Source organism: Lichenostomus cassidix, chromosome 4 (genome assembly GCF_008360975.1).
Source record: "Lichenostomus cassidix isolate B80296 chromosome 4, HeHo_3.0, whole genome shotgun sequence".
NCBI classification, from domain to species: Eukaryota; Metazoa; Chordata; class Aves; order Passeriformes; family Meliphagidae; genus Lichenostomus; species Lichenostomus cassidix.
In genome coordinates this window covers 6,612,795-6,628,355 of record NC_139484.1, presented here as the reverse complement: position 1 = coordinate 6,628,355, position 15,561 = coordinate 6,612,795, and the positions used below count along the sequence as shown (strand labels likewise).

At 35.8% G+C, this 15,561-nt stretch overlaps 1 long non-coding RNA gene across 1 annotated transcript in view; it reads left to right on the top strand.

Annotated features, from left to right (window-relative positions):
• LOC146437745 (uncharacterized) overlaps positions 1-14,934 on the top strand; it is a 37,136-nt gene extending 22,202 nt beyond the window's left edge. Inside the window, exon 3 of the long non-coding RNA XR_014851972.1 lies at positions 14,857-14,934. This is a non-coding gene — a long non-coding RNA (uncharacterized LOC146437745). The remainder of the gene's footprint in view (positions 1-14,856) is intronic.
• Positions 14,935-15,561: the final 627 nt, after the last annotated feature.

The window sequence follows — 15,561 nt, the reverse complement described above, 5'->3', positions numbered from 1 at the left end:
ACCCTTTATGGCTTTTAAACTTTTCTCATATTTATAAGATCCTGCTTCATTTATCACGTAACAGTTGGTTTATTTTATCTCTCAAAGTATTTATTGATTTTTAAGCATGTTTAATGAGGTAAAAAAAAAGTTTAAATAAAAGGAATTATCATATCAGTAACACTGCTTATGGATGATAGATTCAGGTAGGATCACAAGATCCGCAAGCTAGATTTTTTTTTTAGGGTTGAACAATGAGAATTTTGAAGGCAAAAAGATTGCCGAGACATTAGCATGGAACCTCCTTGTCTGCTTCTGTAAGTAGAAGCTGAACGAAATACTCATTTCCTGGTGTATATGTTGAGAATATAATCCAAATCCTCCTCCTCAAGGTCAGGTTTTCTGGCAAGTAAGGTCAAGGGACCTGCCCAGGAAATTCAGGTTTTAGAAGTAAAACGGCAAAATGGACAACGTCCAATTCCAATGGATGCAGTCAACAAAAAGCAGCTATGTTCCTAACAACCTGCAAGAGGGAAACACAGGCTTTGCTAGGCACTGTGGGCTTTTGGAGGATGCATGTTCCAGGCTACAGTCAGATTGTAAACTCTCTCTGTCAAGTGACCTGGAAGAAAAATGATTTTAAGATGGGTCCTGAGCAACAAGCTTTTGAACAAATTAAACGGGAGATTGTTCATAAGGCAGCCCTCGGACCAGTCAAGTCAGGACTAAGTATTTCCCATGTCCTTACTTTCCTCTGTTCAATTTGAGACCAGAACAATGCTGATAACACACCAATATTCAACCTGTTGCTGAGCAGTGCTCATATGGTGTCAAGGCCTTTTCTGTTTCTCACTACCCTTTAATGGGATTTATGCGTTTATCTTTGGGAAAATGATGACCAATATGACTTTCTGTGTAAAAAACTCATGAGACCTGTGTGTTGTCATCTAGGAGTCATCTAGCAGTATTGGTAGCAAAATGAAAGTAGTCTAGGAGTTGTTTTATACAATATATATGTATTATTGTAATGAACAGTTTATTAGAAAACATGATTGAAATCTCTAATTTTTTGGTTTTCTCAAGATCAACCAGAAATAGCAGTGTAGGTCATCAGAAAAATAGGTCTTAAGGCAATTAACGAAATCCACTTTAAATTACATGAAATCACAAATTTTGGTAGAAATTCTCTACAAACAGAATGGAGGATTAAATGTCTCTGTGAAATTTAGGGTTTTTTTTGGTTTTTGATCCTGCAGTGAAGTACAAAAATTGATGAAAGTGAAAAAAGATTTTGGAATGGCACCTGGTGGAAAAGGAACAAACTGATATCACAAAAGTTAACCTCTCTTCCCTTCTCCCTTCTTTTTCCTCATTTGGATTATATATACATATTTTGATACTCAGTTTCAGACATTCGAGTCCATTGATGCAGTAATGAAATGGTCTCCTTCCTATTTTTCTTATTGGTTAAAAATAGGTTAAAAACCTATTTTTTTCTTTGACTTTATTGAAGTAAAGGTTCAGAAATACTAACAATGCTTGATTTAGATTATATGAAAGCATTGCAGTAAGAATTTAAATGGCAGTGCTTTCATAATTCTTGTTAGTAATATTTTTTACCTGAGAATTAACTTACTAATTACAGCAGTTAAGTGTAATTATTCTTCCTCTTAAGCTTCCTTATTACTGCTTTTTAACAATAAGATAAAGTCTGCCAAAGTTAATTATCATAATAATTATTTAGTGCACACTTTAGGTCTTGTTAGGAATACAATATAATCTTGGAGAAATGATCTTTTCCATGTTAATCAGTCATTCACAAAACTGTCTTTCATATTTCTTACTCCTCTGAGAAGTGGATGGAAGCTTGGTAATTGGAGAGGCACCAAATGACAGAAGAGAATGTATTGCTCTATTTCAGGGTCTGGTTTTCACCAAATACTGAAGTGCTTTCAAGACTGATTTAAGTTTCCTCACAGCAATATAAATGTCACAAATTTCAATAATTCCCTGTAAACCCCCTTCATTTTTCTCATCGCAAAACTCTCAGATGTATAAATTTCTTACTGAGTTAGTATGTCACCAGATATTACCAGACAAGCAGGGACTTGAGCTTTTTCTGTTGTGTTTTCCATCTTTTTGAATCAGGATGTGTTGGATTTATGTACTTTATGCATCTGGCCATAATTTCATAAAGTTGGCAAACCCCTATCATTTTGAAAAAATAACATTTTTTTCAATCCATCTAGCAAACCTGGTTTTAATTAGTAGCATAGGCTTTGATCTACTTTAATTCTTTCTGTAATAAAGTCAAGTGACATTGCTGTTCCTTCCCTCATGAATAATTGCCGTTCCCTCTGTATTCAGGTGAGAGAAAAGTCAAGCAAGGCTCTCTTTGAAAGAGGCACTCTAAGTTGAACTCTATCACAGAACACTTTAGAATAAGTTTATTGAAGTAAAGTTTTGTTTATTGATTTGGACTTGGAGAAGTTTCTGTAGAGGTGTAAGGCTGACTATGAAGAGAGATGGAAACTTTGTCATCTAATGGATCATATTAGTAGTGCCAAGGTTTTAATACTTTTTCAGAGACCCTGAATAGTTGTTGAATTGTATAAAATAAATACTATGTACATACTGTGACACTTGATCGCCTCACTAGCCCCCAAATGTATTACTCTTTTCTGTATTGAGATATTTGGTTGCTGTAAATAGATAATAAGGACAAGGCAGGTTTTAAATTTGTGATCCAAATTTGTATAACCAGCATCCCAGGCCTGTCTGCTGCTTTATGAGCTAAATTTGACTAACAGTATTTGACAGCCATAATAAGCACTTAAATTTGTGAAAAAGTACATTGTTTCAAAAAAAGAAAGATTTAATGGAATTTTTAAATAAGGGCCTCATAGGTGTTTAAAAAATGTGGATGGTAAATATGTGTGGCACCTAGGAGGAATACAGTCTCTCTGAGGATGTCTGATTCTCACAGCATATTGAACATTATTACTTTTTACAGATGCAGTGAATATCTGCTGACCATGTGGTACAAAATTCTTCTATTCAGTATATCTTTTCTATTTTTTAGTGTAGACTTTCATGCTTTAACATTGTTTGGAAGGGGCCATCTTCTGGCTGCAGTTTAGTTAATTCTGATCCTTAACAGTCCTGCATTACTTGCTAAGTATTACAGATAATAATTTTGACTCTGGGTGGGTAGTAGTGTGTTAAATATTTAACTCAATTCTGATTGGCATTACTCAGAATAGCATTTGTATAAAGATGACTTTTGATCTTTCCAACATCATAGTTATATCTGAGTTTTGTATTTTGTTACTTAATTCCCAAAATATGAGTTTAAAACTGGAGATTCACTTTTTTTGGTAGTACCATCAATAATGGGAAGAACAGTCTCCATGATTTTGGATTTTGTTTTTCTTAGCTATCTGTGGAACAGCTGGTGACAGCAAGCACCAAAAATAAGGAACAATTACAAGGATTTGACAGTATTAGAACTTCACTCTAGCAAGACTTTTACTACAGTGTAGTTTAAGCAGTATATTTGTCTTTTAAAAGCCCCTACTGCAAATTAATTTCATACGTTACCTGTGTGGTTAGGAAAATTTTTATTATTATAAACATTACAGTAAATATATAGATTGATTTTTGTGATAATTGAGAGAGATAATTATCTGGAATATTTTATTTATTTATTTTTTTAATCATTGGAGTTTTTAAAATGATTGCAAAATTTTCAAAACGTATTTTTCATCCTCAAAGACAATGCCTGTGAAATATGAGTGTCATCCCAATATCTTAGCTTCTTTCCTCTTTATTTTTATTTCACAGTGTTGTTTCACAGTATTACTATGGCCAGCATAGTAGGCCTGCTTGAATGCACAAAGCTACATTGAGACAAAGGCCTGGAAAACCATTTAGACAGTAAATTCTTTGCTGCAGTTTTGCATTTTTCTGTAAATATTCATGTTTGTCATAGCATATTCATACTCACATGTGAATATCAGAACATACTCAAACTCATATCTTAGTAGTGTTCTCATACTCTCCAGAGCTCCTGCAATTTAGTCTACTCATGTGAGTGATATCCCAAAATTAATCAAACGACAGAAACAGTAAAATGAAATGTACAGAAAAAGAGAAGCCACAATGCACGATATAAACAGCACTTAGGCTTAGAGATGAGTTTTCTTTGGTTTTTATTGGATATTGTTTAATTTCAGTGGTAACTAAACTGCCTTTTTGTGTGAAGTAGTGTACCTTACAGCCCACATTAGCTCAGGAATTTCACACCCTTTCCTGAAGTTTTTTCAAAAATCAGATCACACTCCCTTTTTGGAAATATAATAAATTTATATTATCCAGATAATCAGGATATTGTAGGATGCATACATTGATTCTTCAAGCCAGACTCTGTGATGAAGGATTGTTGTCAATACTGTGTAGCACTGACTGTACTTTGAATGAGCTGTTTTGACTAAAAAGTCAGAGTGATTTTCATGAATTTTTTTAAAAAATAGAATAGTTTAACAAATGGTCTAGTTTAACAGCCTATCTGCTTTTGCAGGTGAAGCATATTCTACCAGGGCAGCAAAGTTATTACGTGAAAGGTGCAAATCTCCAATACCTTCATTCCAATTGCCAGTCAGAGTGAGCTGCATTGTTCCAGTGATTCTGTCATGTCTTCCCATTCAAACTGATGGCATGACAAAGCAAAAGATCACAAAACTAATGTAATATGCAAAACTCCCAAAACAAACAAACAACCCCCCCAAAAAATCTGACTGAAAAAACCAAAAGCTTTATTTGTACTTCCTTTAAGTAAGCCTGGTATTTAATCCCCTTGACAGAATGGTATTTGATTAGAGCATGGCATAGACAGCACTGCTGGAATAGGAAGGAAAATCAGAACTGTGATTGGGTTAAAGGCGATGTTAAACTTCTGCATTCTTCCTTGCATTTTTAATAGAAGATATTAAAATACTAAATAGCTGTCTTGACTGAGGAAGAGGTGACTGGCTGCCAATCAGTTCAAGATATTCCATGTACATATTCATATTATTAGGAGGACTCCTTGAGCAAGATAAAATATATACTGAACAGTTGTGGGGATGTAATAATATTCAGTGGCATGTGAGTGTCAGCTTATGTAGGGAGGAAAATTCAAAAGAGATGGATGAAGATTTAGAACAAGATTAGCATGCCACACATGAAGAGTTTAGTGTCTCCTAATAGTAAAATCTGAGCAAATTCTGCATTGTTACCACAGCAAGCATTAGCATAGCTGTGTTGCTCTACATGATAAGTAGTGTAGCAGGAATTGACTTGAAACACAATTACATTTTTAAATTAAAAAGCGATCGGTATTATTCAACACAAATATAATGAAAATGACAGAGCTCTGTGGAAGAAGTAAAAGGAGAATCCTTGTTCTAACTTAAGATGGGCAGACACTTCTGGAAGTAATGGGATGTGATAAAGCCACACTGATTGCCTTTTATTTCTGGGGGTGTTTCTCAGATGAGGAAAAGCCATTGCATTAAAGAAGAAATTATGAAAAATGGCTGTGTATATGTGCAGGATGATAAACAGAATATAAAATGTGTCATCTTTACATCTGATATTCCTAAGAACCAGAGTTTACATAGTGCACACTAAAGCTAGATAAAAACTGGGCTTATTACTCTGTCAAGACTTTTATGAGAAATTGAAAGCTCTGTCTGAGAGCAACACAATGAGGAAAGCTGTTTGAAAACTATCAGGTTGATGGGCCAAAAATATTATTTCCTTCCCATCTTTATTTCTGAGTATCTAACATACTACTTTTTTTCACAGGGTTTATTTGTGCCTACAAACAGAATACAGAACATTCATATTTTAAGGATCAATTTAATAATAATTAACACAGTCATTAATAGGATATACTAGTCATTGAAAATGTAAATAACTACAAGTGCCAAAGAGATAAGGGCTGTGAGAGCCTCCTCTGTTTGATTTGGAGGGAAGAACAATTTAAAAAGTTATTAACAGCTTTAAGGAGGGGTTAATGAAGGTGGGAATATGACAATAAATTTTCTTTCCTGGCTCCAGGTTGAGTATTGCAATTTTGTTTAAATTTCAATAATATATTATGAATTATGTGAGAGAACAGAGTATTTTCCATCACATTACTCACAAACCTACATAAAAGTCATGTTCCTCTGGCTCTTGAGGTTGTTTTATTGTCTGTGTGTCACCACAGCTGAGTCGTCATCTTTGAGGGGAAGTTTCAACCCTTCTGTAACTCTAGCTTGTCACTTAATTAGACTTGGCTGCTCTGATGAGATTGCAGCAGTAATTATGTCTGCATATCCTTCTGCACATGAAATATTTGGTCATTAGCCATTGTCAGCTATTTTGGCCTTTTGAGAAGACTCAGCCAGCAAACAATCCTAACAGCATTTGAAATAAATGTCTAATTGCCTGCTGCATATCTAATTAAAATCTAAATGTGGACACTGATGAACATTCTTGGTTATTTCGAGAAAAGTAATCTGAAATAATTGAGAAATCTGGGCACTTCAGAGATACCTGCCATTGTGCAAGTGTAAGCTTGACTTGTCATTCTAATTACAGCTTGCATTTGTCTGTAACTGGATCTTGCCCAGTGCTAAATGATCGAGGTGACACAGATGGCTTTGCCATAAATACTGAAGAATACACATTCATAATTACTGAAGAATACACATAAATACTGAAGGACACAAACACTGTGCTTCCCATTTCCATAGAGCACAGGGTGGAGCTATTGACCATGATGGCTATCTTTAAACTGTACAATCAGTATTGATTAAATACATCAAAAGGGATACTAGTGACTCCTTGTCAATTAGTTTGGGTGTGGTTTTTTTTTTTTAACATCACAAATTGCCTGTGTATTTATTGCTTGCTGGTTTTAGTTGCTTTTTAATGACTTAATAATTACAGAAATGCTTTTTCTACATCAGTGAACTTTTGGACATATTACTGGAGCCGTGGTTAGTTAAATGTAGGAGATGATATTCCAGATTTGTTGTGATCAGAAGATGGAAGGTGAACATTGAAAGATGTGTATACTTTGTCCATGTTAAGAAGGATTACTTATCACAGTATTATCAAGAGGGGACAACTAAATTCTTAACACATAATTTGTTGTGTACTGTACTTTGTCTTTTTCAGCATTTCTGTCATACTTGTCTCCCCTGTGGGTCTGGGGCTCATGCAGATTATTTAGAATCACCTACTTTTATGATTACACCCTTCCTGGCTGGCATTGCTAAACAATCAGAAGTCAGGTTATTACTTTTTTGAAAGGAAGCTCACCACAGCATTAGCCATTCCTTGCCTGAGTATAAAGACATTGCTTGTAGAGATGACTTAAGTCAGATAATTGAACTGAATGACTCAAACCTATGGAAATTTTAATCAAAGTATTTGAGATGTATCAAGAATTCTTATTTTGAAAGAATGTGACAGCTTTATCAATACCACAGTTTGCTTAGTGTTCTTTATGTTTTCAGGCCAATAAAAGGAGTAGCAAATAGAGCGTAGACCCCAAAGTGTGTTATTGAAACTTGAAATATGCACTTTGACCATATTTCTGGTTGTGTTTTTAGCCATATTTGATAGCAAACAAAAGACACAGGATGGGTATTTCTGGCCTTCATTCTACATGTTAGCAATTTTTGGCAGTGAGAGGAAACAAACCTGTGTTTCCAAAGGGGTGCACAGGAGGCACTGAGTGCAGTGTTTTAGGAGAGTTGGCATCCAGCCACCTTAACTTATGTAGCAGCAGCTCCTTGACAAATTTATGTGACACTGAGCCAAACATTCATCAAGGTTTAATTGATTTAACATTATGAGGTAGAAAAAGTAGGTCTTGTTCAATGGAGAGCAGGTGTTTAGCTATTCCACGTGTGCTTTGAAGAATGCACTTTCTCTTTAAGGAAAATGGCAAAAGATACCTTAGAACATAAAGGTATCATCTATTGTCCAGATTCTGGTGTCCTGAGCTGCAGTAGTTTAAAATAGCTGTTCCCATTGTACTTTATTTCTAGACCCATTTAATTCCTGGCTGGAGTAACACTGACCCAGATTTCTAAATAATGGTGTAAGATAATTTAGTTTTGCTGCTTGCAATTTTAATTAGGAAACTTTTTTTTTATTTGGGTCATATGTTTCACTGAAGTAGCTAATACAAATGTCTCAAAAAGCTTGAGCTAGAGCAAGTTCTCAGTGAAATTATATAATTTAATTATAACAAGAAAGGGATATGCACTTTTCCCTGAGAGTAATCATTCAATTTTAGGAAACTTTTAAAATTCATCTCAATGTTTATTTGTACTCAGGTGAAAGTGCACACAGTCGCGTAAATACACCATCTGGCTGTATGACTATAATGTGGCAAAGGAAGTTCACTCAGGTAGGCAGAGCAGTGTCCTCTTTTGCTTTCTTAGTCATTTAACACAGGCTAAAATTTAAATCAATGGATGTGAGCGACCTAGGCAGCCAGAAGTGGTATCTACTAAGTGGGAATGAAGCTGCTTGATTTGAACTCAGAGGAGTGAAAGGCAGAAGGGAAAATAAAGGGCAAAGTCTGAAGGCACAGTGGAACACTTTCTAGTTACTCCTGTGTGTTCTTGACTCCTCTTCCTTTAGGATAGCTGAAACACTTCAGTTTCATTGTTCCCTGAGTATCTCGTGAATATTTCAGTTCCAAATGGTTGAATGTTGTTTTTTATTGGTCCATTTAGATTGCAGCACAAATGCATTTTCCTGCATGTGGCTGATTTGGAATTAGGGAATATTTGTGGCATGAGGCGATAAACAAAATGAAAAGCATAGTGTAGACTTCAATACAGTAGTAACAATTGAATGCTTTTTATATTTCACACTCACAGTGCTTCACAGACCTGGGGCTTGACCTAAAGTACCTTTTATTTTGTATTTTAATATTAATTCCTTGCCAATAACACTGTCTGCTTCTCTGCCCCTGAAAAGTCATCAGACTGTGAGAAACAGATAATCCTTACAGTTGTTTATTTTTATCTTTCCATTGCAGTTTTCTTGTTTGCTTTTTCAGCTCTCCTCAGTGCACCAGTGGACATCATTGAAAAAAGAAGTTGTGCTGAGCCATTAGCCACAAACATTTGTAAATGTGCATTGTGGGCACATGTATGATGAGATTCCTGTCCCACTGAGATACCAGGTAAAAAAAACAAACAGAGGATCTATTATATATTTGATGTAGACCAGTCAATTCATCTATGCATAGTTTTCTTTTTTCCATTTTTAAAAAAAATACTTATTTATCATCCTTTGTTACTGGTGAAGTTAGTGAGGTTTTTTGGTTCTTTTATAACTAAGGCAGATGAGTCCTCACATATTCCCTCTGGCCAAGTTTCCTGAAATGCATGGCAAATATCAGCATGTGAATTCCAAAGAAGCCTATTTTAAAATATTTTACATTGGTAATGAGGATGTCACAAGAAACAAAATCCCTTTTATGATGTGTTCTGCCAGAATTTAGCAGGGAGCAGTTTGTTGGGTACCAGCATCCAGTCTAAATAATCAGGATAAAGAAATGAGAAGATTCCTAAGGATGGTTTTGGCAGTGAAGATGTCAGGTAATGACAAGACCCAAAGTCCAGAAATTGATAGAAACTGTCCCAGCCTCCAGAGGTATCTGTGCTGCTTCTAGAATTTCTGCTGGGGCAATGGAATGCAGTTAAGTTATTGATGGATCACTGAGTTGGCTGTGTTGACCTAGATCCCCTTTGGGGTTTGTATTTGATTCCAAGAAATTAGGACATCTTGGTTTGGGACTAGGATAAGATATTCTGTGAGTCTCCCATGAGATTTGTGCACAGCATGCTTCTGTAGTAAACAATCTTCACCCATCCTCCTAATCTTTTTTTTCCCAGCAAAATATAGTCAGCCTAGAGGCACATCATACTTCTCCACCAAGTAGCATCTGTTTAAAAACCAGAACTAAAATTTGCAGCATCTCTGTCACCAGGAAAAAAAAAAATTGTGCAGGTTTTAATATGTGCATGCATAAGCTAATTCTTTAGGAAAAAGGCCTGAAGTTATAGATACAAAAAAGAGCATCAGTGGAATATTGTTACTGCCAATCAAATCAGATGTCTCTGAAGGGTGTCCAGCCATGTGGGTTGGAAAGAAAACTGTTCTTTCCTCATTTTTTTTTGCTGGCACAAGCAGCAGTCTGCTGATTTTCACATAATTAAGGATTGCATGATGGAGGCAACAGGCATATTATTTGGTATAAAGGCTTAGATGAAGGTGCCAGCTAAGTCTGGAAGATTCTTTAATTTGATGTGACTGCTGTCAGGAGCACAAACTTGAGGAAATTAGATCTACTGGCTACCACCACAGTAGTTGGTGAAGTGAAAAATGTACATGCAGGGCTTAGATAGGTTTCCTGAACTCACTGGCTGTATATTTTCATCTATCACTCCAGGGCTGAGAAGTACAGTGTTAACCTTCTGTGTACCAAAGCTGACAATTTGCATTTGATGAAATTCTAAAGCTTCAATAGCTTTTGACTGTCAAAACAAAAACAAAGCCTTGCATCATTCAAAATGCTTGGCTCTTTGCATCCCTTATTGCTCTGTCAGCACTGTAGGCAGGGCATCCTTAACTGATAGCTAACCAGAGATCCAAAGAATATGATTTTGCAGGATATTTGAAACCATTTAGAATGTTTTATGCATCTGATCATTGTCAGAGAACATGCAGAAAGTCTTTCTATGCTTTGGAGAGATTTTTATTTAGTTGTCTTCAGAAGAATCTTTGAACTGAGGAGGGAAAATCTGGATTTGGTCACCAGAGTGTGAAGGAGAAACCTGCTGTGTCTCCAAATCAAGTTATATCATATGACCTACTGGAGCAATAGGCAATTTTTTTGGATTCCTGGTTTGAAGGAAAGACCAAAAGTACAATCTACAATTTGCTCTTTAGTCTGTTTCTGGCTTCCCACATCCCTTTCTCAAAACTACTGGTAAACTTAAGAACTTGTGAGCTACCTGTTAGGAATCTAGACTGAATCTTTACTTAATCTACATACCCTTTTATGTTAGTCCTGTTGGGAATAGAAGTGTTCTTGTACTTCATTAATTGTTAATAACCACACACAAAACTCACAAATTTCATGAGTATAGGCAGCAACATTTTGTTGGAAAGAAAGCTTTTCAATGAAATGAACTAATTACTGTGCAATTTGGTGCTGATTTATAAGGCTCTGAGTTTTCTGAAACTCCATGTAGGCGATTCCTTCAGCCAGGGAAGAAGGGATATATCAGTATTCAAAAAATACAACTGCTTCAAGAAGCTATGTGGGGTAGGTAAAAAATAATTCAAAGGCAGACTAGAAAAGTAGAGTAAACTGTCCATTAACCACTTAATTACTAATTTTCTGAGCCACATATGACTACAGGCTTAATGAAGGCAATGAAATGTGTGCAATTTGTATCCAAGGTAATTACAGGGACACTGCAATTTCCAAAAAATATTAATTTTATTAATCTTAGGAATGCAAATGCACAGAGAAAATTTTTAAAACAAAAGCGATGGCAAATGGGATGAATAAAAATACTTTAATGTGATTTAAATTAGTGCAAATGTTTGTTTTATGAAGCTCCATTATCACCCTAAAATTCATTTGCAAATGATCTACCGAAGCTAGAAATGGTATATGGTCGTGTACATGCTAAAACAAAAAGGCTGAAATATTTGTAAGTTATCTGATTTATTGGCAGCTGGAAACTGGAATCTGATTTACTATTTCAGTCTCATTCACAGCATGGATCAGCTACCTACAGTCAAGGTGTAGATATTATAAAACCAATTAGTGTTCAGTCATCACTTGCAAAGGGTGTGCTTTATGAAAATAGGTCATGGCAAGTGTGTCTCCTACTCTTTTTTTGTCTTCTCTGTTCCTGTCCCTTTGGGGTTTTTTCTTTCATTCTTTTTAAAACACTGATTTCTGTCTTGTAAATTAGTGTTTATTTTGGCTAGACCTTTCTGTGTTCTCCTAATCTGTGACTCTCCCCATAGTATTAAACATGCACATATATGAAGTATTCATAAATTACTAGACTTTACACGAATAACACATTTTCAGTTCAACAAGTGCCAGACTTCCTGGTCTGGGTGCCAAAAATATTTCAGTCACAAATTCCTCTCCCCTCAGTTTTCTAAATCTAGAAAAACATAAAAGTCAGATAAAGATGTCTCGTATTCTGTTCTGAGTTAGACCAAGTTCTGGGGGATGGTGAAGTTTCCCAAAAGGGAGGGCAGCACCACTGAACTCCACTTTTGCTGGAACTCTGCAGGGCAGATCTCCATCCTAGGGCTGGATCCTTTGATACATTTTGAGAGCATACTAGTTAGGCCCATGACTTAATTTACTCCTGACACTACTGTAAAACAAGATTCACTCTTGATGATGGAAACTGATAACTAATGAAGGAAGGGGAAAAAAAAAGGGGGAAAACCCCCCTAAAAATCAAACAAAAAGCTAATAACCATAGAAAGTCTGAAAAATGTTTTCTAAGCATTTTAATAGGGTAAATAGCTATTAGAACTTGATGGTTCGTTCAAATATTAAGTTTGAACTTAATTAACGTTCTTGTTAAGTATTGTGCTGAGGGGGAGGAATTCAAACATGGCCAGAGGCCTAAGAAGACTTGGAATTCCCATCCATTAAGATGACAGCCAGCTTGCCAGATGGAGCCAATGGAAGCATCCCTTGTCCTTTCCAACTCTAAATGCTGCGCAGTGATTAAAATAATGAGACTGAACTGCTGCAGTGGCTGGAGCAGAGCTCTGTTTCCATTTGAAGGCACCACATGTCTCTCTCACAGTCTGAAGATTTTTAGGTTGGAAGAAAGCCAAACAAAGCAGAAGTGGACACACCTGGGTTATGGAGTTATAATAGCCACAAATTAAGATATTTTAGTTAATGTCCATATTTTTGTGGGAGCCAGTGATTTTAGGAACATCCATAGATGATTTGTCCAGCAGGCAAAAGTGTCATTGTCTAAACCTCATTTTAAACACAGTAAAGAGAAGAGGTATAGATTCCATTTCAAGCATAGCAGTCTAATGTATTCAAGATTTTCTTGGGATGAATGACTGCTTTGCTAAAAGTGGTGTCTTACAAGGATCTTTGATCTTTTCTTCCCAGTCATAAGTTGCTCAGAATTTTTGTCAGTCTTTGCTGTATAAACACAAGTTTTCTTTTCTATGGGTGTTCACAATAATTTTATTTGTATTTGTGGGTGTTTTGTAATTATTGTTTGGATAATGATATTTTGGGATTTTCTGTTCGTTTCCATAGAATAGTTTCAGAAAGTAGCTTTCATCATACATTTGTGAGATTTCTGTGTGCCAGAAAGATTCTTACAGACAGCACTGACTCACCTGAGCAAGCAAAGGAAGAGTCCTTAATGAGGGGAAAGAAATGAATAATTTTCATTTCAATCATATTTGTGTCCTTTTTTGGCCTAAAATCTCCTTGGATCCAAAATACTAATAGTGTGCTCATTCTGCTTCCCAGTATTTTGTTCAACAGTTACTATGTTGGCAAAATCAAAGAAAAAATATTGCAATATTTGGTGACAACAAACTATTAAATTATGTAAATGAAACCAGTGTTGTCTATTCGGGATGCCTATTTTTAAGCTTGCTTTTGAGATACAGAGTTCTAAGTAAAAATAGGCTGTGTTTTTGGAAGTGCTAAATTCAATCTGAGTTGCAATGAAATTACAGAATTAAAAATCAACCTAGAAATTGATGATTTATGAATGTGCCTTTAGGCATTCAAGTATTGGGGTTAAGATTTATGAAAATGTTGGAAAGCATTACATTAATACTGCTTATGGTGGTAACTTAGTGACCTAATTTTCCAAAAAGCCCATTGAACGTTAATGAGATCTATGTGGCAAAGTACCCAGTTTCTTTTAGATGAAGCTTTCTTTTAGTCAATAAGCTCTTAAATGTCACTGAAAAGCACTATGTCACATTTTGTTTTTAGTCCAACCCCAGTAGTATATATTGGTTTTAGTGAGACAAAACCAATGTTTTGTTTTCACATTCACAAGCTAAGAACATTATGATAGTTTATATTTTTCCAACTGATAAATTCAATAAGTAAGTATCTACTTTTCAAGATGTTTCTGGTAACATGATGATAACATTAAATGGATTTTCTGGGCCGCCCTTAAATACAATGGGCTACCATGTGTTGAGGCAAGATTGTTTCATTATGATTACGTGGCATTCTTGCAAACTTTTCACTCAATATGATGTTATTAGAACTGATAAATCAACAAAAATAACTGAACAACTGCTACTAATCCTAATTTGACCTAATTAAGTCTGCAATGTAAACTGTATGGGTGACAAATCCCATATCAGTACATGCTGAAAAATCAGTAAAAAAGAAGGTAAACTAATGAACAATGTCTTGAAAATTGTGTAGATGCCTCTTTAACTCAGGTGATAGATATTCCTGACAAGTTCAGCGTGACTTGTGGAGGTTAGCATAAAGCTTTATGCCTTATTTGAACAGGGAAGGAAGAATCCCTGCATGCTGTCTTTTAAAATGAATTAACGTCATACGTTACAGAAAAGCAAATGAATGGTTAATAACTGAGCAAATTTGGCTGACAAATACATGGAGCATAAGTAAGAAGCAAATTAATCTCAAAAGCATTATATTAAGCTAGATAAAAGAATAAGGAAGTAGTACCTCTTATATTTCTCTGCAACCAACTTGGTCTCAAGAACCTCTTTTGAAGTCTTACTGGTCTGCTTTTGTTTGAGCTCCCAAGAGAGGTGTTGATCAGTCTTTCCAAACTCATCTGTGACATTCATGGATAAACCTGTCAGAACAGTGAAAAGTTAAGTATGAAATCCCGTGTTCACTGAACAAAACTTCCTCTGCTTTCAGTGCTATCCAGAATTTTCCTCTGTGGCATGTGGCTGTGCAAGCAAATTAGCTTTTTGTTTTCAGAATTGTACATGTGAAAGTCCGAAAATACGAGAGCAAAAATGGTCTCTTATGTGTTGATTTGCAGATTCAGACAGATGGAGCTCTGTTTAAGAAAACATTGTTTAGGAGGCCACTTGAGAACTCAGCATATCCAGTAGAGCATTTCATTGTTTCTCCCTTAAGAATGAAGAATACTTTCAGCATTTTATCCTCTTAAGAGTTATTCATAGATGTGTATGCAGGTTGCCATTCACAAAGGAAATGAAGCAACCTGCGCTCACCTTGGTAGGTTTGCAGTTGGCAGGAAAAGGAAGGCAAAAAAAACTAGAGAAAAGAATGAAAAGCAAACAGACTTCACCGATGAGCCCTAATGGACTCATTGAGCAGCCCCACCTGGGAAGTCCCTCAAAGCCAGCCCAGTCCTTGCCTGAGGTGCAGCCCTTCCTCCAGCCCTGTCTCTGGTCTTGTTTCCAACTGCTCCTGACAGGAATTTATCTGGACTCATTCAGTGCCCTGTCTAGGGCTGATGCCAAGCC